This window comes from Mauremys mutica, unplaced genomic scaffold (assembly GCF_020497125.1).
Source record: "Mauremys mutica isolate MM-2020 ecotype Southern unplaced genomic scaffold, ASM2049712v1 Super-Scaffold_1427, whole genome shotgun sequence".
Taxonomy (NCBI): Eukaryota; Metazoa; Chordata; order Testudines; family Geoemydidae; genus Mauremys; species Mauremys mutica.
Window position 1 is genome coordinate 77391 of NW_025423352.1, and position 22509 is coordinate 99899.

At 49.9% G+C, this 22509-nt stretch overlaps 2 non-coding genes across 2 annotated transcripts; one reads left to right on the plus strand and one right to left on the minus strand.

Annotated features, from left to right (window-relative positions):
* Positions 1–644: 644 nt before the first annotated feature.
* On the minus strand, positions 645–726 carry TRNAS-GCU. Its single transcript has one exon. It is a non-coding gene; the product is annotated as a tRNA-Ser (tRNA).
* A 17515-nt stretch (positions 727–18241) lies between these two features.
* Positions 18242–18315, plus strand: TRNAT-AGU. The gene has a single exon. It is a non-coding gene; the product is annotated as a tRNA-Thr (tRNA).
* Positions 18316–22509: the final 4194 nt, after the last annotated feature.

The window sequence follows — 22509 nt, forward strand, 5'->3', positions numbered from 1 at the left end:
CTCCGAGATAGCACAGAGACAATGGACACTGCTTGACTCACATCATAGCAAAGGTACTTCCTAGCAAGTTGGAAGAAACTATGAAAGGGGGGTAGAGACATCATGAGTTGGCCTATCTCCCTCACAGCTCAACAGCTGGAAATACACCTGGATGACAAAACTGATTCAGAAATCAGAGGAGAATAATAATAGTACATTCAAACCAAAGTCCCCAAACAGACTAGTAGTGGTTTTTCAGCAGAACATTTTCAGTTTGGGGAATTTTGTTTTCGCAGTCAGACTTTGCCAAGGGAAGCAGAGAGAAAATGGTTGAGTTGTCTCCTTCAGAACAGCTTGGCCTAGACACTAGCTCTGGTTCACTGTTGTGGCCTTGCTCAGGTTGGGGGTATTTTAATTATTTGGGGAGGTCCCAGGGTCTTTGGAGGAGATCGTGAGGCTGTTCCCTTTTGAGATAAAAACTAAGAAATGCCGGACTAGAGAATTTTTTTAGAAATCTGTGATTTAGACATTTTATTTGAAGCAAGGGGGGCGGAGCTGAGATTCTGAGAAGGTTTTTGTTTGCAAGAAGCAACATTGTTTGATCTGTCATTGTACCAAGGGGGGGAGATGGTTGTCTATAAAGGAGGGTGAAGACTAAATGCAGCCGATGAGGATGGGATTTGAACCCATGCGTGCAGAGCACAATGGATTAGCAGTCCATCACCTTAACCACTCGGCCACCCCATCTGAGCTTTTAAGATAGGGACAGGAGGAGAAATCTAAGGCCAGCAGAGATAGGGATACTAAGAAGTTTCCCAATACTAAGCGTAAGCAGGGGCTGAATGAGCTCCCCCATCACATCTTGTGAGGAGCTGGGGGAAGACTTCAGGAACAGGCCGTGTTTGCACAGACACCCCTACTCTGCCTAGCTATGTAGCATGAGGGGGCCGCTTCCCCAAAATGACCAGTTTGGGATGGTGGTGGGTTGCAAATCACTTTAGGGTTGAGTGCAATGAAATGTTATTCTCTTCCCTGTACGAGCGAAGGGCAGTGGAACGTACCTAGGCCGTCCTGACGGAGGGGTGGGTGGGGGAGGAATCGCTTTCATTGGACTGCAGAGAAGTGATTGAGGACGTCACCCTAACCCACCACTTGTTATATCCTTGTGGGGAGCCGGTTTAGGAAGAAATCACTTGAGGCCAGAGAGCTGACAGCTAACAAAACCACCATTTTATTTACAGAGACAGAGAGCTCACTCAGCCGGCTGAAGCTGGCTGAGCTAACCCATAATAATATAACTCAGTTGCCAGAGCAACAAAAACCATGACAACCAAATACACAACACAGACATTTCACACTGCGCCCTCATACCCATGGCTGTGGCCCCTCGGAAGCCGTGATCGAGAACCGGGGCTGGGAGTGGGGCCATTGCTTGCTGGGGAGAGGGGTGCGGACAGGGGTCAGGGGGTCGAGGCCGGGCTGGGATCCGGGGCCCAGGCTGAGGGTGGGGTTGGGGAAGAGCTGGGACAGAGTGGGGCTGAGTGGGGCTCCCTCCCTGCCCTCCATGGGGGCTGGCTCAGGCCCTGAGGTGCCCCCATCAATCTTCCTCTGTGTCCCCCTAGGAGTCACGCCCCACATTATGGGGACCACTGACCCCTACTCGCTCAGCAGGGGCTAGTGATGCCAAAGCCCAGGGAAAGGGAGAACAAGTGCGGGGGCCCCAGCACTGGAACCCTGCCCCCCCCACTTCTGTGTGTGGCTCCGCCCCCTTCCACACCTTCCACCCACGGCCCCATCCACTGTCACCTCTGTTCCACCCCTTCCCCCACTGGCCCCATCCGGTCACTCCTTTACCCCAGCCCCGCTGCGGCCCCGAGACCATAGAAGCTCTGTGCCCTGCTGCAGCCCCCAGGCCGTAGCAGGGAGTGGGAGCTCCTCCAGCCCTGGGGCCCACATGGGGGAGACTTTCCCAGGGGGCCCAATTTGGCCAGGGCCCCTAGTCATGGGCCCCACTGCCCCCTTGGCAACGCAAGGTTTGGGGAGGCTGAGCCCCCCTGAGCCTTCATTACGAGCCGCCCAGGCTACCTCTGCTCAGTGGGTGGCCAGTCTCCCTGTGTCTGTGCTGTTCGTGCTGGGGAGCCCGGCCGGCCTTAGGGGTGGGGCCCCCGGCAGCCGCCCAGGGCTCCAGGGGTCAAAGGGCACCGTGTGCCAGTGCAAAGGTGCTCACTGCTCTCCCCTGCCCCAATGCTCCTCCGTGGCCCCATAGAGGCTGGGGGGAGCGAGGAGCAACACTACGAGCTCCCTGCGTCCTGGTCACTTTCCCCACCTGGGCTGGGCTGTGAGGGGAGCATCAGAAGCTGCTGCTCTCTGCCCTCCCCTGACGCAGCCCGGTTGAGGAAAGTGACCTGGATGCAGGGAGCTCGGATGACGTCCCTTCTCGCCCCCCTGCCCCTGCTAGGGAAGGCTGGTGTGTGGTGTCTCCATGGTTGCACTTTCAGGGATGCAGGTTTCTCTCTCCCGTTGTTCCATGGGCATCCTACTAGATTGCCAGCTGCTTTTCAACTGCAGTGTGAAGACTGTGTGTGTGTGTGGGGAGAGACAGTGAGTGTGTTGGGGAAGAGTGAGTGTGTTGAGCTAGGTAGGAGCGGATCATTATTATCTCTACATGAAAGAGGGAGAAGCTACATGTGAGAAAGGAGAATTGACTTGTCTGAGGTCACACAGCCAGTCAGTGGCAGAGTTGGGAATAGGACCCAAGAGCCCTGATTTTCAAACTAACCATCGGATCTTGAATTTCAGACATTTAATGACCTGAATAAAGTGCTCTCAGATGAGCTCCAGACCAACAACAGTGCACAGGAATTATTCAGCAAGTATTTGAGGAGAACTGCAATGTTAGAGAGAATCATGAACTGCTCAGAGACCATTAATGCAGAGAAGCAGCAAAATACATCAAACATAGAACTGGTTCTGACTTATTTCCTTGGTTTTAAAAGAGAAAAAGGACCTGAGTCTCCTCCCTGTCAATAACCCCCTGCTCAGCCAATCAGGGTAGAGACTGAGGGCAGGAGGCTGAGGGTTCTCACCAGAGAGCCCAAAGGATGGCCCAGGTCACTGGTGGGGGATCACTGCCCGAGCACTATTTCAGCCCCACATTTTTGGGTGGACCTCCCACAATGGGAGCTGCAGAGCACTCCCCCGCAACACACACACACACACACACACACACACACACCTCCTGGTGTTGGGAGGGGAACAGGAGAAAAGACAAAAGAAGCAAGAGATAAAGAGAAAGGAGGGAGGCAGGGAGGAAAAGGTGAAACAAAAAGGACAAACCCTAATGTCCCCAGTGATTCTAAGGGACAGAATCCCAGGTGTGGAATAAAATTCTGCCTCCTTAAGCTCATGTTTTCCATGCCCAGAATTCAACTGTCAACAGATGGATCAGACTGAACAGGTTTCAAACCTCGAGGAGGCTCTTACCTTCTAAACAGGGACGGCTGTTTTCTAGTAAAATCACTGAAAGGGAAGGAGAAAACTCGAAAGAGGTTCCTCCTGGCGCTCACGTCCATGAACCCGAATACTCTCAGTCCTCAGAGAGAGACCTGGAGAAGGAGACTTGCTGAAGCAAAGCCACAGGGATCTCTGAGGTTTCCCTGGCCCCTCGCCCCGGTCCTGCCTGGCTGATGTCAGCATCTCTCTGTGAGGTCACCACCTCCCCACCACCTTGGACCAATAGTCTGAGGTCCTGCAAAAGGCCTTTGTGATGTCACTGCCACACCCTTCCCTTGCTGTGCCAATGTCCTGCCCCTGGCCAGGCACTTTGGAGGTTTGAGCTACTCCCTGTGGATCACCCCACTCAAGGAGCGTTCGTTCTAGGCAGCAAGCCGGCTAGACAGGGAAACATCAGACGCTGCTCCCAATGCTACACTCAGTTTTTCAGTAATTATGGCCAGAAGAGACCATTAGAGCATCTAATCATATAATCATAGAATATCAGGGTTGGAAGGGACCTCAGGAGGGCATCTACTCCAATCTACTGCTTAAAGCAGGACCAATCCCCAACTAAATCATCCCAGCCAGGGCTTTGTCAAGCCTGACCTTAAAAACCTCTAAGGAAGGAGATTCCACCACCTCCCTAGGTAACCCATTCCAGTGCTTCACCACTCTCTGAATGAAAAAGTTTTTCCTAATATCCAACCTAAACCTCCCCCACTTCAACATGTGGTCATTTCTCCTTGTTCTGTCATCTTCTACCACTGAGAACAGTCTAGATCCATCCTCTTTGGAACCCCCTGTCAGGTAGTTGAAAGCAGCTATCAAATCCCCCCTCAGTCTTCTCTTCTGCAGACTAAACAAGCCCAGTTCCCTCAGCCTCTCCTCATAAGTCATGTGCTTCAATCCCCTAATCATTTTTTGTTGCCCTCTGTTGGACTCTTTCCAATTTTTCCACATCCTTCTTGTAGTGTGGGGCCCAAAACTGGACACAGTACTCCAAATGAGGCCTCACCAATGTCGAATAGAGGGGAACGATCACGTCCCTCGATCTGCTGGCAATGCCCCTAATTATACAGCCCAAAATGCCATTAGCCTTCTTGGCAACAAGGGCACACTGTTGACTCATAGCTAGCTTCTCATCTACTGTAACCTCTTGGTCCTTTTCTGCAGAACTGCTTCCTAGCCATTCAGTCCCTAGTCTGTAGCAGTGCATGGGATTCTTCCTTCCTAAGTGCAGGACTCTGCATTTGTCCTTGTTGAACCTCATCAGGTTTCTTTTGGCCCAGTCCTCTAATTTGTCTAGGTCCCTCTGTATCCTATCCCTACCCTCCAGCGTATCTATCACTCCTCCCAGTTTAGTGTCATCTGCAAACTTGCTGAGGGTGCAGTCCACGCCATCCTCCTAATCATTAATGAAGATATTGAACAAAACCGGCCCCAGGACCGACCCTTGGGTCACTCCACTTGAAATTGGCTGCCAACTAGACATGGAGCCGTTGATCACTACCCGTTGAGCCTGACGATCTAGCCAGGTTTCTATCCACCTTACCGTCCATTCATCCAGCCCAGACTTCTTTAACTTGCTGGCAAGAATACTGTGGGAGACTGTATCAAAAGCTTTACGAAAGTCCAGAAATAGCACATCCACTGCTTTCCCCTCATCCACAGAGCCAGTTATCTCATCAGAGAAGGCAATTAGGTTAGTCAGGCATGACTTGCCCTTGGTGAATCCATGCTGACTGTTCCTGATCACTTTCCTCTCTTCTAAGTGCTTCAGAATTGATTCCTTGAGGACCTGCTCCATAATTTTTCCAGGAACTAAAGTGAGGCTGACTGACCTGTAGTTCCCCGGATCCTCCTTCTTCCCTTTTTTAAAGATGGGCACTACAGTAGCCTTTTTCCAGTCATCCAGGACCTCCCCCGATCGCCATGAGTTTTCAAAGATAATGGCCAATGACTCTGCAATCACATCCGCCAACTCCTTTAGCACCCTCGGATGCAGCGCATCCGGCCCCATGGACTTGTGCTTGTCCAGTTTTTCTAAACAGTCCTGAGCCACTTCTTTCTCCACAGAGGGCTGGTCACCTTCTCCCCATGCTGTGCTGCCCAGTGCAGCTGTCTGGGAGCTAACCTTGTTTGTGAAGACAGAGGCAAAAAAAAGCATTGAGTACATTAGCTTTTTCCACATCCTCTGTCCACTAAGTTACCTCCCTCATTCAGTAAGTTACCTCCCTCATTCCTTGACTTTCTTCATGTTGCTAACATACCTGAAGAAACCCTTCTTGTTACTCTTAACAGCTCTTGCTAGATGCAACTCCAAGTGTGATTTGGCCTTCCTGATTTCACTCCTTCATGCCTGAGCAATATTTTTATACTCCTCCCTGGTCATTTGTCCAATCTTCCACTTCTTGTAAGCTTCTTTTTTGTGTTTAAGATCAGCAAGGATTTCACTGTTAAGCCAAGCTTGTCGCCTGCCATATTTACTATTCTTTCTACACATGGGGATTTTTTTTCCTGCAACCTCAATAAGGATTCTTTAATCCGGGCCTAGGCTGTTGGCCAAGGGGGCGGCCCCGGAGGGTGGAAAGTCCTTATTGCATTATGTATGAGCTGGCTTGCTGCTGTTTATATAAATATGAGCATGCTTTGTGTTTGCTTTTGGACTCCGTACCAGGCCGAGCTCCAGGGCGCTGGGTTCCCCGCCTCCGTGACAGCAATGCTTGGAGTCTCCCTTGCAGGTGTGTCACTTTACCTTCATTAAAGCCAATAACTCACAGTGTGTGCGGGCCTCGTTCTTGCAGAGCACCCTGGGAGGGCCTACCGCTCCCATAGAACCTAACAGAAGAGAACTGGAATAGCTGAGGGAATTGATTCTATGACGTCCGATTAGCCAGTGGGGTAAAACCAAAGTCCTCTCTGCATGGCTGGTGTGACGTGCTTTAATAGTAAAGGGCACCCAGCCTCGAGCTGTGACTGCCCTGCTCCAAGCAATTTATCCTGAATTGATACTCTCAGCAGTGTCCTGCTAGAGGCTGCGTTGTTACAGGGGTCGTCCGGGATTACAACTGGGAACTCTCCGAAGCTCAGGATGCGCTTCCTCAGCTAGGGGAAGTATGTAACTGACACACCTCCAGGCTGTGGTGGTGTGTCCCAACTAGTGGCACCAAGATCACTTAGAGGGAGAGATAAAACAAGTCTTCTCTATAGTCTTAGCTAGCAGCCAGGTGGCTTTTAGTTCATGTTGTGGAGGCCCATGCACTAAGCTCCTGAGTTCCCAGTTCGATCCCACCCACCGACAAGTCACTGACCCGGATCTGTCAGCGTAACAGACACAGCTGCCACCCCAAGAAGGAGAGAGTTGCCATGCCATACCCAGCCACAAAGAGGTGCCAAGCAGTGAGCTGACACCGTTCAGAGCTTCCTGTGACAAACTGCAAACTTTGGACAATAGCAGGGTGGTAGGAAGTGTTGCCCTCAGAGTGGCCTGGGTCAGAGCCCATGGGGGGCCCTGGGCTCCCCTGCCATCTGCTGCGTCCTTCCACCCCGAAGGACTGAAACCCTGACCATTAGGCAACATCCCCATGAGCGAAGGCCATCACAAGACATCTGTCTTCGAAAGTTTGCAGAGGCTGTGGGAGCAGAAAGGGGAGAGAGGATAAGGGTGGCTCTTGGGAAGAGGGAGGGAGGGAGCCTTATGGGAATGTCTTGTTTACCTCCATCAACCCAATGATCAGCTCACTGATGCCTAGAATCTTCCCTGACATGTTGTAATTGATTGGATCTAGGTTTTAAAACAGTTACCACATTTGCAGACGGAGAAATGTCAGGGAGTTGAGTGGAAGGCCATTGCAAGCTCAGCTAATTAGGCAATGTGGCTTATGCCCCATCTAACAAGCTCCTTAAACAATAGCTCCCAGTTTTCATTCGCATTGTTCTGTTTAGTGTTTTTCTCCAAAACACTTTTACTAAACCTTTGGGTCAGCTTTGGAAACTTGGCCCTTTCAGTGCACCAAATATACATATTGCTGGTGGGGACTGCCCTCTATTGGTCATCAGAACGGCCATACTGGATCAGACCAAAGGTCTAGCCAGCCCAGAATCCTGTCCTCCCACAGTGGTCAATGCCAGGTGCCCGCGAGAGAATCAACAGAACAGGGAATCATCAAGTGATCCATCCCCTGTCGCCCATTCCCAGCTTCCGGCAAACAGAGGCTGGGGACACTTCAAGAGCATGGTTTTGTATCCCTGGCCATCCTGGCTAATAGCCAAGGATGGACCCGTCCTCCATCAACTTCTCTAGTTCTTTGGTGGACCCTGTTATAGTCTTGGCCCTCACAGCATCCTCTGGCAAAGTTTCCCCAGGTTGACTGGGTGTTGGGTGAAGAAATACTTCCTTTGGTTTGTTTTAAACCTGCTGCCTATTCATTTCACTGGATGACCCCTAGTTCTTGTGTTATGAGGAGTAAATAGCACTTCCCTACAGATCCAGACTAACACGGCTACCCCTCTGATACTTCCTTATTTACTTTCTCCAAACCCGTCATCATTTTATAGACCTCTATCCTAGCCCCCCCTTAGTCATCTCTTTTCCAAGCCGAAAACTCCTCTGTCTTATTAATCTCACCTCACATGGCAGCTGTTCCACACCCCAATCATTTTGGTTGCCCTTTTCTGTACCTTTCCCAATTCCGATATATCTTTTTGAGATTGGGGACCAGCTCCAGTATTCAAGATGTGGGCATACCACAGATTTATACACAGGCAATATATTTCTGTCTTGCTAGTCATCCCTTTCCTAATGACTTCCCGACATTTTGTTCGCTTTTTTGACTGCCGATGCACATTGAGTAGATGTTTTCAGAGAAGTATCCACAGTGACTCCACGATCTCTTTCTTAAGTTGTAAGAGCTAATTTAGACCCCATCAGTTTAGATGTAGAATTGGGATCATGTTTTCCCATGTGCATTACTTTGCATTGATCCACATTGAATTTCATCTGCCTTTTTGCTGCCCAGTCACTCAGTTTGGTGAGATCCCTTTGTCACACTTTGCACTCTCTTTTGGATGTAACTAATTTGAGTTGGTTTGTATCATCTGCAAATGTTTCCACCTCACTGTTTACCCCTTTTTCCAGATCACTTAGGAGTATGTTGAACAGTGCTGGTCCCAGTACAGACCCCAGGGGGACACCACTATTTACCTCTCTCCATTCTGAAAATCCGTCCCTTTCTTTATTGCCTTCGAACCAGTTACCTATCCCAGAGAGGACCTTCCATCTTATCCCATTTTGCTTCAGAGCCTTTGGGGAGAGACCTTGTCAAAGGTTTTCTGAAAATCTAAGTATACTATATCCACGGGATCACCTTTAGCCACATGCTTGTTGACTCCCTCAAAGAATTATAGTAGATTCGTGAGGCATGATTTTCCTTTACAAAAACCATGTTCATTCTTCCCCAATGTAAACGGGGGCAGACTCACTCGGCGGCACCTCCTGCTGGTCGTCTTGGGAATTAGCTCTCCAGCCCTCAGAGCACCCTCTGCAGGCTGGTGATCCGCCTTACCACAGCTTGCCCCGTTCCTCCCAGGACCCCAGTGACCCTTTTACCCTGGCAGTACCCCCTGGCAGTACCCCCCCAGTTCTGGGTCTCCCCCTCCCAGGGGAACCCCCACCCACTATCCCCACGTCACCTCCGTCTTGGCTACTGCCCAGTCTCCATCCAGCCCCCGTTCACTGGGGCAGACTGCAGTATGAGCCACTCATCACAGGCAAAGGGGTTTGGACCTTCCGCCTCTGCTTCCCCCTGGGCTGCCCCACTGCAGCCCTGCACCTATTCAGCCTATAGTCAGGCCTGCAGCCTGGGGCTTTCCAGGCCAGAGCTCCCAGCTCCTCTGTCTCTTCCCCAGCCCTGCTCCCAATCTAGGTGTCTTTCTTGGGTCCCTGCAGCCAGGCCCTTCTCTCGCTACAAGCAGAGGGAGACTGACCGGGCTCCTGGCTCACAGCCCCTTCTAGGGGCCAGCTGGGCCTGACTGGGGCATGGCCACAGCTGAGCCTGCTTCCCCCAATGAGCCCAGGCTCCTTACCCCAGCCCCAGCCCTCTCCTGGGCGCTTCAAGCCCCGCAGGGCAGGAGCAGGTAACCACCCGCTACACCCAGCAAATTCCGTTCACCGATGTGTCTAATCATTGGGCTCTACAATTCCACCCAATGTGCCTGGTACTGACGTTAGGCTCAGTGGCCTGTAATTGCCAGCTGCGTCTCTGGAGCCTTTTTCATACACTGCTCCAGCCAGGGACTAAAGGCCGCCCCAGACTTTCCCCTTCTCCCTTCTGGGAAATCAAGTTCAAGTTCTACAAGCAGCTAAAGAAGCCTCAACCCTGCATCTGAATTAATGTCACATTTCTCACTGCCCGACACAAACAAATGTCATTTCAATCCCAGGTGAGTCCACTTCAGTCATTCCTCAGCCCCATTCCTTCACCCTCCTGCCTTAGCTTAGGGCATTGCGCCACCCTGTGGGCGTTTCATGTCCCTCCTCAGTTTCACATACAGACACAATTTCCTTTGCCGTTCAACGAACAGCAAAACCTTTCTGTGTCTCTAGTCTGAGCCAGGGCATTCAACTCCATTGAAACCTTCTCTCCTGCAATGGCAACGGCCAGACAGAGGGGACGTGGCCACCTTCAGCCCTGCGAGTGAGATATTCACTCTCCTTTTTCTTCAAGCTGCTGTTGTTAGTCCATAAAACATGTATCATGGAATAAAAAGCTGCATTTACTCCAGGGTGAGGAAAGAAAGGAGCCACCAACTCCCCGAAAAATCTCTGTGCCCCAGAGAGAACCTGCCCCTGCTATTGGAATCACTGATGTGCTTCAGCTACAATGGGGAAAGCATCTGCTCTCATGGGGGTATAGCTCAGTGGTAGAGTGTTTGACTGCAGATCAAGTGGTCCCTGCTTCAAATCCAAGTGCCCTCTAATAAGCCTCTTTTTTTTTTATTTTTGAAAAAAGGGAAAACATTTTGATTTCCATTCTCCATTATGTTCCGAAGCTCCACTATATGGGGATGCTTGAAATGAATGTAACACTCAACATTTCACTGTCCAAATGCATAAAAATCTAGCAAACCTGTCCATCAGCTGAAATCAGTTCCAATCCTCTAAGTGTCTAGTTTATGTTTTCATCAATTAAACAAAGGGATCAAATGAATGTACATTTGCAGATCCCTCTTCTCCAGGCTGTGCTGTGCAGAAGAACAAGAACCACATCCAGTTGGGGTTCAGGAGTCTGACGAGCAAAGGCAACTTGGTGCGGGCTAAAGTCACCAGCACTTTGGCTCCTTCCCATTCAACCAGCAGCTGGGCCCCCAGGACAAGGCATGAGAAGAAGACAGTGGCTGTGAGCAGGAAAATAGCCACCAAGAAGCTGGCTAAAGCGGTCAAGATCCCCAGGGAGGTCACCATGCCCATGTCTAGAATGTACTGACTGCAGCGGGGACCAAAAAGGCAGAGAAAAGCCCTCAAAAGTTCTAAGTTGCCAAGCCCCAGAAGGTGATCAAAATCCTACCTAAAATCAAGACAGGATAAGGCTAAGGTCATCTCCAAAGCCAGGGCTAAGAAGGTAACACTGAGAAAGAAGTGGAGAGATTTCCATTGGGATGACTCCTGCTCCCCAATGGCTCTGTTATGAATCACCATGGACCATGCTGTGTTTTGTGTAATACCTGCCAGGTGAGTGATGCACTGACAGGGCAGCTGCCCATGAGCTCATTCTCTTCGATCTGCTTCTGCTGTTATTTCAGAGCCGGCACTAGCGGGACGGTGTCCCTGTCACTTCACCAGCTGTAGAACAGGCTCTGTCTGCAGCCCAGCTCTGATTAATCCCACTTTTTAGTGTATTCCTACCGCGATACTTTCCCATTTCTCTGCCTCATTCTAACATTCCGGTCAGAGACTGAATATGGGGAGGGATGGACTAATTTGTGTGACATTCGGTAAGTTGCCATCGTATGTGACTGAAACCTCTGCTGGAGGTGGGCAGGAGCCTGTTACACACATAAAATAGCTAAGCTTGACCAAACTACCTGCTACACATTCAAACCCTCCTGTACACACAAAACAGAAATTGGGGCTCTGAGAAATGGCAACTTTCCTTTAACACAGATCATTGTTTTCTGTACTTCCAGAGGCACTGAAATAGCAGCTGTTTAAAGGTAATGTGCTTCTACTTCATGATCAGCAGCAGAGCCTCTGTAAATTTACCACCCGTAGAGTTGATTGTTTCTAACTGCAGGGTTAGCCAGACCATTCAGTAACATTATCGCTCTGTCTACAAAGCCTTTGGTTAGTGACGAATCATGAGACTTATCCCTCCCTGCTCTAATTCCACTGTGTCATAGGTTTGTTCCCCACTTTGAACTTTAGCGTCCACAAGATGGGGACCTGCATGGACTCCTCTAAACTAAAATCCTAGTTTAGATCTGGTAAAGCTGCCACCAGCCAAGTTTTTAGCGTCTGGCACACTTCCTGTTCCCCCAAACTTTCCCTGGGGAACACAGATCCAAACTCCTTGAATCTTAACACAAACAGGGATTCCCTATCCCCCTTCCCTTCCCCTCCCCTAGTCCTTGGGAAAGATACCTTGATTCAAGCTTATTGAATCAAACAAAGAGGGATTCACTTTTTCCCCATCCTCTTCCCCTGAAAATCCAAACAAGGGAAAAAATCAATCAAGTTCATAGAATCATAGAATCATAGAATCTCAGGGTTGGAAGGGACCTCAGGAGGTCATCTAGTCCAACCCCCTGCTCAAAGCAGGACCAACACCAACTAAATCATCCCAGCCAGGGCTTTGTCAAGCCTGACCTTAAAAACCTCTAAGGAAGGAGATTCCACTACCTCCCTAGGTAACCCATTCCAGTTCTTCACCACCCTAATAGTGAAAAAGTTTTTCCTAATATCCAACCTAAACCTCCCCCTCTGCAACTTGAGACCATTATTCCTTGTTCTGTCATCTTCTACCACTGAGAACAGTCTAGATCCATCCTCTTTGGAACCCCCTTTCAGGTAGTTGAAAGCAGCTATCAAATCCCCCCTCATTCTTCTCTTCTGCAGGCTAAACAATCCCAGTTCCCTCAGCCTCTCCTCATAAGTCATGTGCTCCAGCCCCCTAATCATTATTGTTGCCCTCCGCTGGACTCCCTCCAATTTATCCACATCCTTCTTGTAGTGTGGGGCCCAAAACTGGACACAGTACTCCAAATGAGGCCTCACCAGTGCTGAGTAGAGGGGGATGATCACATCCCTTGATCTGCTGGAAATGCCCCTACTTATACAACCCAAAATGCCATTAGCCTTCTTGGCAACAAGGGCACACTGTTGACTCATATTCAGCTTTTCGTCCACCGTAACCCCTAGGTCCTTTTCTGCAGAACTGCTACCCAGCCATTCGGTCCCTAGTCTGTAGCAGTGCATGGGATTCTTCCGTCCTAAGTGCAGGACTCTACACTTGTCCTTGTTGAACCTCATCATATTTCTTTTGGCCCAATCCTCTAATTTGTCTAGGTCCCTCTGTATCCTATCCCTACCCTCCAGCGTATCAACCACTCCTCCCAGTTTAGTGTCATCTGCAAACTTGCTAAGGGTGCAGTCCACACCATCCTCCAGATCGTTAATGAAGATATTGAACAAAACCAGCCCCAGCACCGACCCTTGGGGCACTCCACTTAATACCGGCTGCCATCTAGACATGGAACCATTGATCACTACCCGTTGAGCCCGACCATCTAGCCAGTTTTCTATCCACCTTACCGTCCATTCATCCAGCCCAGACTTCTTTAACTTGCTGGCAAGAATACTGTGGGAGACTGTATCAAAAGCTTTGCTAAAATCCAGAAATAGCACATCCACTGCTTTCCCCTCATCCACAGAGCCGGTTATCTCGTCATAGAAGGCAATTAGGTTAGTCAGGCATGACTTGCCCTTGGTGAATCCATGCTGACTGTTCCTGATCACTTTCCCCTCCTTTAAGTGGTTCAGGATTGATTCCTTGAGGACCTGTTCCATGATTTTTCCAGGGACTGAGGTGAGACTGACTGGCCTGTAGTTCCCTGGATCTTCCTTCTTCCCTTTTTTAAAGATGGGCACTACATTAGCTTTTTTCCAGTCATCCGGGACCTCCCCCGATCGCCATGATTTTTCAAAGATAATGGCCAATGGCTCTGCAATCTCATCGGCCAACTCCTTTAGCACCCTCGGATGCAGCGCATCCGGCCCCATGGACTTGTGCTCGTCCAACTTTCCTAAATAGCCCCGAACTACTTCTTTCTCCACAGAGAGCTGGTCACCTCCTCCCCATACCGTGCTGCAGAGTGCAGCTGTCTGGGAGCTGACCTTGTCTGTGAAGACAGAGGCAAAAAAAGCATTGAGTACACTAGCTTTCTCCACATCCTCTGTCACTAGGTTCCCTCCCTCATTCAGCAAGGGGCCCACACTTTCCTTGACTTTCTTCCTGTTGCTAACATACCTAAAGAAACCCTTCTTGTTACTCCTAACATCTCCGGCTAGCTGCAACTCCAAGTGTGATTTGGCCTTCCTGATTTCACACCTGCATGCCTGAACAATACTTTTATACTCCTCCCTGGTTATTTGTCCAATCTTCCACTTCTTGTAAGCTGTTCTTTTGTGTTTAAGACGAGCAAGGATTTCACTGTTAAGCCAAGCTGCTCGCCTGCCATATTTACTTCTCTTCCTACACATCGGGATGGTTTGTTCCTGCAACCTCAATAAGGTTTCTTTGAAATACAGCCAGCTTTCCTCGACTCCTTTCCCCGTCATGTTATTCTCCCAGGGGACCTTGTCCATCAGTTCCCTGAGGGAGTCAAAGTCTGCTTTTCTGAAGTCCAGGGTCTCTGTTCTACTGCTTTCCCTTTTTCCTTGTATCAGGAACCTGAACTCGACCATCTCATGGTCACTGCCCCCCAGGTTCCCATCCACTATTGCTTCCTCTACTATTTCTTCCCTGTTTGTGAGCAGCAGGTCAAGAAGAGCTTTTCCCCTAGTTGGTTCCTCCAGCACTTGCACCAGGAAATTGTCCCCTACACTTTCCAGAAACTTCCTAGATTGTCTGTGCACCGCTGTATTGCTCTCCCAGCAGATATCGGGGTGATTAAAGTCACCCATGAGAACCAGGGCCTGTGATCTAGCAACTTCTGTTAGTTGCTGGAAGAAAGCCTCGTCCACCTCATCCCCCTGGTCCGGTGGTCTGTAGCAGACTCCCACCACGACATTACCCTTGTTGTTCATACTTCTAAATTTAATCCAGAGACACTCAGGTTTTTCTGCAGTTTCATACTGGAGCTCTGAGCAGTCATACTGCTCTCTTACGTACAACGCAACTCCCCCACCTTTTCTGCCCTGCCTGTCCTTCCTGAACAGTTTATATCCATCCATGACAGTGCTCCAGTCATGTGAGTTATCCCACCAAGTCTCTGTTATTCCAATTACATCATAATTCCCTGACTGTGCCAGGACTTCTAGTTCTCCCTGCTTGTTCCCCAGGCTTCTTGCATTAGTGTATAGGCATTTAAGATAACCCGCTGATTGTCCCGCTTTCTTGGTCTGAGACAGGAGTCCTCCCCTCTTGTAATCTCCTGCTTGTGCTTCCTCCCGGTATCCCACATCCCCACTTACCTCGGGGCTTTGGTCTCCTTCCCCCGGTGAACCTAGTTTAAAGCCCTCCTCACTAGGTTAGCTCTCCTCACTAGGTTAACTAGGTTCACAACATCTTTTTCAAATGAGGACACCAAAACTGGAGGCAGTATTCCAGTATCAGTCTCACTGATGCCGTGTCACCTCCTGTGACGTTATTGACATAATCTGTAACTGTATAGATCACCGTTGCGACCACTGTTCTATATTTGCAGCCAATCTTATAGAAAGGTGTCGTGCAAGGGGTCTATGGAGAGGTTCTGATTGGTTGATTATAATGATGCTATCTCTAGATGTGTATCATTTTTTTAGTTGATGTTATGAATATTGGCTCTATGCTGCCCGTATTTCAATCTTGTGCTCTGCTTCCGGTGTCAGTTCTGTCTAGCCTGCTTGATGGCCCATTAAGGACCATCAGCTCTACAATCGCCCCATTGAGAGAAGGCAGATATGCCTTGTGACTCAGCAAGGTCTGCAGGGACCTGCCTATGGACAGAACTCTAAGGTTTTACTGTGCCACGTCCTGGATAGAGTGTCCTTGGGACAAAGAAAGCAAAGACCACATGGCAAGAGGCTATAAAAGGCGGATGCCTCGTCTCCATCTTATTTTCAGTCCTGCTTCATGTCTCTGGAGGGACTTTGCTACAAACTGAAGCTCTGTACAAAAGACTGAATGACCCATCCCAGCTTTGAATAGACTCCAGAGACTTGATTTGAACCTGCAGTTTATTCCATCACTGCTACAAGCCTGAACCAAGAACTTTGCCATTACTGTATGTGAAGGGTTCAAAGCCATGTGCATTTTATATAACAACCTGGTCTATGGATTGTGCCAGTTCTTTTCCAGACCCAAAGTCCAGATAGTGACCAGCTAAGAGAAAGCTGGGGTAAACAGAAAGCCTTGCTTGCTAAGATAGGCCTGGTCAGCAAATTGCCAGGTGTTGGAGCTTAGAACTAAATGATTGTGTCTTATTCAGAATTGCAGACTGAACAAAGAATCCCTATTCCTATTGTGTTTGTTTCTTCTCTAGGGAGACATTCTTCCCACACATCCAACTTGAGTTTATGAAAAGTTGGCACGTCAGTATAAGATATGGCATCCTTCCACCTCCCTTCCAAGGGACCAATGCCTGCCTTAAGACACACAGAAAACAATCTTTATTGCCATATACTTTCACTCTTTCTTTGCTTTAACCCACAGGAATGTACCTGTTGGACAATCAAAGGAGTTGCTCCATTCCTATGGATCCCAAATCAGAATTCAACATATATATTTTATACTAATAGCATTTTATCAAAGTATTAATGAAAAGTTAACTTGCTAACTTGAGACCATGGGTGGAGACATTATCTAATCTGTTAACCATTGGCTAATGTGCTTATCCTGTCTTGCAAAACCCATCCCGGGGTGTGGAACTGCCTAGCCTGTCACTTTCCCCCGCCCATGGAAAATCTATATATTCTATTGTAATTAATTAATTAACAGTGTCTCTGAGCCTAATAAGCCCACTCCACCAGCACTGTGTGTAATAAAGTCCTATTCCTGACCTCTACACGGTGTAGATTTATGTCCTTCACAGACACCTGCTGAATAAAGAGGAGATTCAGCATCCAGCTTGGCTGAATGTGTCTCCTCTCCCCACAGCTTGGTGATCTTTTGAGGAAATGGAGAAGACTGCCTTTGCCTGGCTGTACATCGCTTGCAAAAGAAACAGGTCTTTTTGGTGACAAGTGTTGAAAGGAGCCATTAGACAAATGTGGAGACAGGAAAAATGTCCCCCAATTGAACTGGCATCTGTGGATGCTGAAGCCACAACACAGAGCGCTAAACACTGTATGAGAACGGGTGGTGTCAGAAGAATCTCTACCAACGCCTTTTCCCACCAGCAGGGGCCTCTCTGTGCACAGAACTCCTGGTAGCGTGATGGCTGCAGGCAGTGGAGAACTCCATTTTGGCATCTCTTTTGTGGTGAACATCTGCAGTGGCTATTAAAAGGTCTCTAGATAGTGATCTTTGTGAAGAGCTGGCTGAAGAACCTTCCTACTAATCAGGAGAGCCTGGCTTGGCCTGCCAGTTCTTCCTTGCCGAACCTAGTGTGTCTGTTGGCTCCTTTTTTTGTATCTCTTTTCAGAAAAAGAAAAGATCTGTCAGCAGAATCCTTCTAAGTGCTTGTTCAAGACAGAGAGAGCCTTCCTTGCGGCTAAGTCTTGGTGCCATGGGGCATGCCTCACTGCAGCACCTCCTGCTGACCATCCTCGCAATTAGCTCTGGTTCACCAGTGCACCTTCATCTAGTAGCGTCTGGCCACCATCTGTTCTATCATTAGGACCCATGTCGCTCTCAGGACTTCAGTGTCCTCTTATGGACACAGCCCTCTGGCTGTGCCCCACTCAGTTCTCTCCCCCCTGCTGGGTGGGGTGGGGGGATGTCCTCTACCCAGACACTTGCCTCAGTGGCCGGCTGCAGTCTAGGGTGTAGCCACCTGTGTCAGTGGCTACTGAGGCAAAAGGTGTGAACCTCCAACTCTGCCATCTGTTTCCCTGGACCATTTCCCAACAGACCTAGAACCTTCCTCCACCTTTGTATCAGGGCCTTAGTCTGGCAGTAGTCAGCCAGGAGGTCACTCATGCACCCCTTACCCCAGCACTACTCTGATCATGGTGCCCTCCCTGCTCCTTCCTTCCTGGCAGCCAAGCCTCCCTCCTCAAACTCCAAGGAGTGACTAACTCTTGCTGTGCTGAGCAGCTCTTTATATATGGGCTGCTCCAGCAAGCCTTCTCCTGATTGGAGCTGAAGGAAAGGTTACCATGACTCAGAACTGAGCCGAGGTTGCTGCGACTGAAACACAGATCACTAATCATTATATGATCACAGTGACTGGTGGGAGAGGCACATGTTAGAAGCCCTCTGTCTACTCAGCTGTGGCTTTGTGTGCACAGAGAGCCAGACACCTCAAGGTCTGCAAGTCTTGAGGGAAATGAGGAACGTCTGTACTTTAGAATTTGCAGGTGTTGACTTGAACCATCAAATGAAACAGTTGCAAATGGCTTCTTCAGGTAGGCACCATGGCTTAGCTGGTTAAAGCACCTGTCTAGTAAACAGGAGATCCTGGGTTCAACTCCCAGTGGTGCCTTGGTGTATGGCTTTTGTCTCCTCTGCTCACATTTTCCTGTGTCTTCCTAGGAAACAGAAGAGGCCTCCCTTGGTATCCAAGTCATTGCTTGCTAAGGAAAAGGCTTCTTTGGAGAGAAGCATTGGAAACAATCAAATCACAAACCTGGAGTTGATGAAAACGCTGCTATGACTGGCATTGGCATGGCGGTTGCTTCGACTGCAATTGCTGCAACACGAGAGCCTGCGCCACACATCCTTGTGATTCCCTGGAGATGTTCACACACAGATGTCATGTCACCTTCCTTTTGATTGTCATTGATGAAAAATGGAGCGGTTGGGAGAAAAGTCCCAGAGAGTCGCACCATGGCTAAGCTGGGTGACTCACCTGCCAGGTAAAGTGGAGTTAGGGATGCAGCTCCCAGTGGTGCCTTAACAAATGTGTCTGCTCTTCCCACCTTTTGGTGAATCTTTTGCGGAAACAGAGAAGACTGCCTCTGCCTTGCAATGCAAATGCTTGCAAAAGAAACCAGTTGTTTTTTCTGACAAGTGTCAGAAGGAGGCACATAAGAAATGTGGAGACAAGGAAAAGGTCATCGTAACTCAACTTGCATCCATGGCTCTTGAGGCCAGAACGCAGAGCACTAAGCACTGTATGACCACAGCAAAATCTAAACTTTACACCTTATTACACTAGGCAGTAGTTAGGTCAAGCAATTTTCTCATCCTACTGGATCTTACCCTCCTTAATACATAGAATTCCCCCTAAAACCTGGATTACTGTCCTCAGATGACCTTCATTTTCTCAGGATTCCTGCTGCTTCCAGCATAGGTGGGGGAGGAGAAAGGCAAAAACATGATGCCACAGTCTCCTATTTTATATCCTTAGTTCAAGTGTCTAGAAGACACTTGCCCAGACGTGTCCGGGTGGGCTCTGCTGAGTCACTAGGTTGGGGAATCCTCCTGGTGTGGTCTTGTGCAACTGAGTCATAGACTTGAGCGGTCCCCACAGTGTTGTGTTTGGGCATCTGTCACTGAATTGGAAATCCCTTAATTACAATTCCTCTGCTGATTCATGGCTGTTGAACACCCTCCTCGGCAGGGGTCACTAGCAATATTATAGCCTATTTCAGTAACAACCATACAGCAAAATGCATAACTTCACACACCCTCATGCTATACATATTTGGACAGACTAACCGATTTCAGCAGATCATGACTTTTCATACGATAACTTACATGGAATGGTTGGTAGGACATATCACAGCCATATATGAATGCTGACTATGTGAGCTACAGGGAGCTATTTTGAAGTACATCATGTCACAAAAGCCTCTAGAGACTGGCCTTTGGGAAGAGCTGGCTGAAGAGCCTTCTGAGTAACTGAGAGATCCAGGCTTGGCCCTGCCAGTTTGTGCGTGTGAACTAAACTTGTCCGTTGGGCTCCCTTTTTTGTGTCTCTTTCACAGAAACAGAGCAGAAGTTCTTGGCCAATCCTTGAAAGTGCTTGTTCAAGACACAGGGAGCCTCTGTGCTGGGGCAGGGGTAGGGCTGCAGGAGGTGGTTGGGGGTGGAGGTGCTTACCTCGGGCAGCACAGCTCCCAAAGTGACTGGCACACACTCCCTTCCGGCAGTGGCTCCTAGGCAGTGGGATATGGGGGTGGGTCAGCTGTGGTGTTTGCACTCAGGGCTGCAGGGATATGCCGGCCACTTCCAGGAGCAGTGTGGCAGGGAGGGAGGCGGCAGAGTGGGCAGGGAGCCGCCTTAGCGCTGCCGGCACATCTCCGTGTGTCAGTTGGGGAGGCATCAGGTCTCTGTGGGCTGCCTGGGGCAGGGGCAGTGGCCGAGGGGGCTCGGGCCACCCCTTTGCCTCCTCTCTCCAGGCTCTCAGTCCATCTTGCCGGCCGACAGGGATTTTAGGGTGCATCAGCGCAGGGAGCAGGAAGGGCGAACCACAGCGGCTGCCTCCCCCACATGCAGGAAAATGGCTTGACCTGCTGGCCCCACAGACTAAGGCACCAGGCCTCCAGCTTGCCCCATTCAACCCAATGGGTTGATCTTGTGGCCAGAATTATTCGCAGTCGGGATTTCCCCCAACAGTGCCCCACAGGGGTCCAGGGTCAGCTCCAGCACAGGCCACACAGGAAGGCTTAATGCTCGAGCTGCAGCACAGGCTGGGCAGGCTCTAGGCCGGGCTCCCCATGGCAGGAGAGAAGAAGAAGACTGGGCCCCTGGAGGGGCAGGCTGGGGCTTCTTGGATCCCATTTGCTCACAGCCAGCGCCCTGCCCCCACTCCCAAGTCATCAATGGCGCCCCCAGGTCAGCCAGAATGGAGCAGCGGTTTTCACTGCACCAAGTCCACTTATGGCTTACAGGTAACTCCCAAACCCACCACAGCCCACCATCTCGGCCAGAAAGGAGCCCACTCAGCCTCGCCATTGCTGCTTTTCCGTCCCCCTAGAAGCCCGCTTCTCCTGGGCTGCAAGGAGCCACCCCTGGGAAGCCAAGAGGCAGGCACAGGATTCTGCCTCCCAGCAGCCAACCGCACCTCCCCCGGCTTTGCAGAACGAATGGTGATGCTCTACTAACCCCACTTAGCCGCACTGAGGTGCTTACTTTCTGCCCTGCCTTTCTCAGCTTGACTTTCCTCTTTTGCCCCATTCCTGCCTCACTTCCTCCTTTGGCAAGTCACGCAGTGGAGGCCAGCAGGAAGAGCCGGCCTCCACCGGCCAACCTCCAACAGCAGAGGAGGCCAAGCCACAAGCCTCCAAAAGGTGACACACCGCACTCCTCTAGGTTCTCCAGCCTGACGCCAAGGTGCTTTCTCCACTGCTGTCAGCACCCTCTGTCATGCGGGGGTTGGAGTTATCCCAGGGACAGGCCAATAGGAGAAGGAGGAGCATCTTCCTGAACAGCAAGGGGATCTGGCAAAAGGAAGCCAGCATGTTTCTGCCTGGTTTTGAACCAGAGACATTTTACATGTTATGTAAATGCAATAACCACTACACTACAGAAACTCCATCTGCTTGGCTGTTGCTCACCCTAGCACAGACCGATGGACAAACCTAGAGAAAGTGGTGGCAGCCCTTTGATGGGTCAGCTGGCAGAGCAGAGGACTGGAGCCGGGACTCAGGAAGTCGTCCTTACGTCGCCCTTGTGACTCCAGCTTGAGGGAGAGCTTCTTTTTCTTCCCCTTGCTGACAAAGAGCAAGAGAAGAATGAAAGGTCAGGTGGGCCAGCTCCGTGCAGAATCATAGAATCATAGAATCTCAGGGTTGGAAGGGACCTCAGGAGGTCATCTAGTCCAACCGCCTGCTCAAAGCAGGACCAAACCCAACTAAATCAGAAGCCCATGCTGCCTTTTCCTGCTGCATAGCCTGAAATGAGGGACTCGTGGCAGTTAAAGGAACTGCTGCTCTTTCAGAAAACATCCCACCCGTGCACACAGGGGGACAGAAGAGCCTGTTAGTCTAGCATGCTCCCAACTGAACTACTTCAGCAGCTGCTCGGTTTCTTTTTGGCCTCCTGCTTTTCTGTCTGGGATGTTGTTGTCAGCTGTGGCACAGAAAAAGGACGTCATTGCGAGCGGCCCATGAAGACAAGATTCACTTTTGCCTTCCTTGCTCAGCTTTACTTGCTTCCTCGCCCTATTCCTGCCTTAGTTCCTGGGTTTCCTGAAGGTGACGGGGGGCCAGCAGTAACAGGAGGAAGTTGGGCAGCTAGACCCTGGTGGCAAAAGTCCTGCTACCACTTGCCACCCCACTCTCTTCTCCCAGCGTCACATATTGGCCACCAGGGACTTGGGGCCCAGCAGCGCAACGGAAGGCAGTGGACAGAGCCACCCTCGCCTTGGAGCTCTGGCTCATTAAACCACATCTTCAGTTGCTGATGGCCAATGAGAGACCGACATCGCTTGCTATTTTAGCACTTGGAAATGCCATTGGTCAGTCATTGGATCTCTGTAATGCTGTTACAGAACAAAGGAAAATAGAATCTCAGTGTGACATTCTATACCTTTGGGGGAGCAGCTGTAACTCCCATAATCCTCATTTTCATGTCATCGTGATCTTACATATAGAGCATGACTTGTAAGGTATCAGGGAAAGGATATGATCTGCTGAAAGGCATTTCTCTACCCATAGATGTAGACCATTCATGCATATGAAGTTATGAGAATTGTGCAGTGTGGTTGTCACTGTGCTGTAAGGTGGGGAGT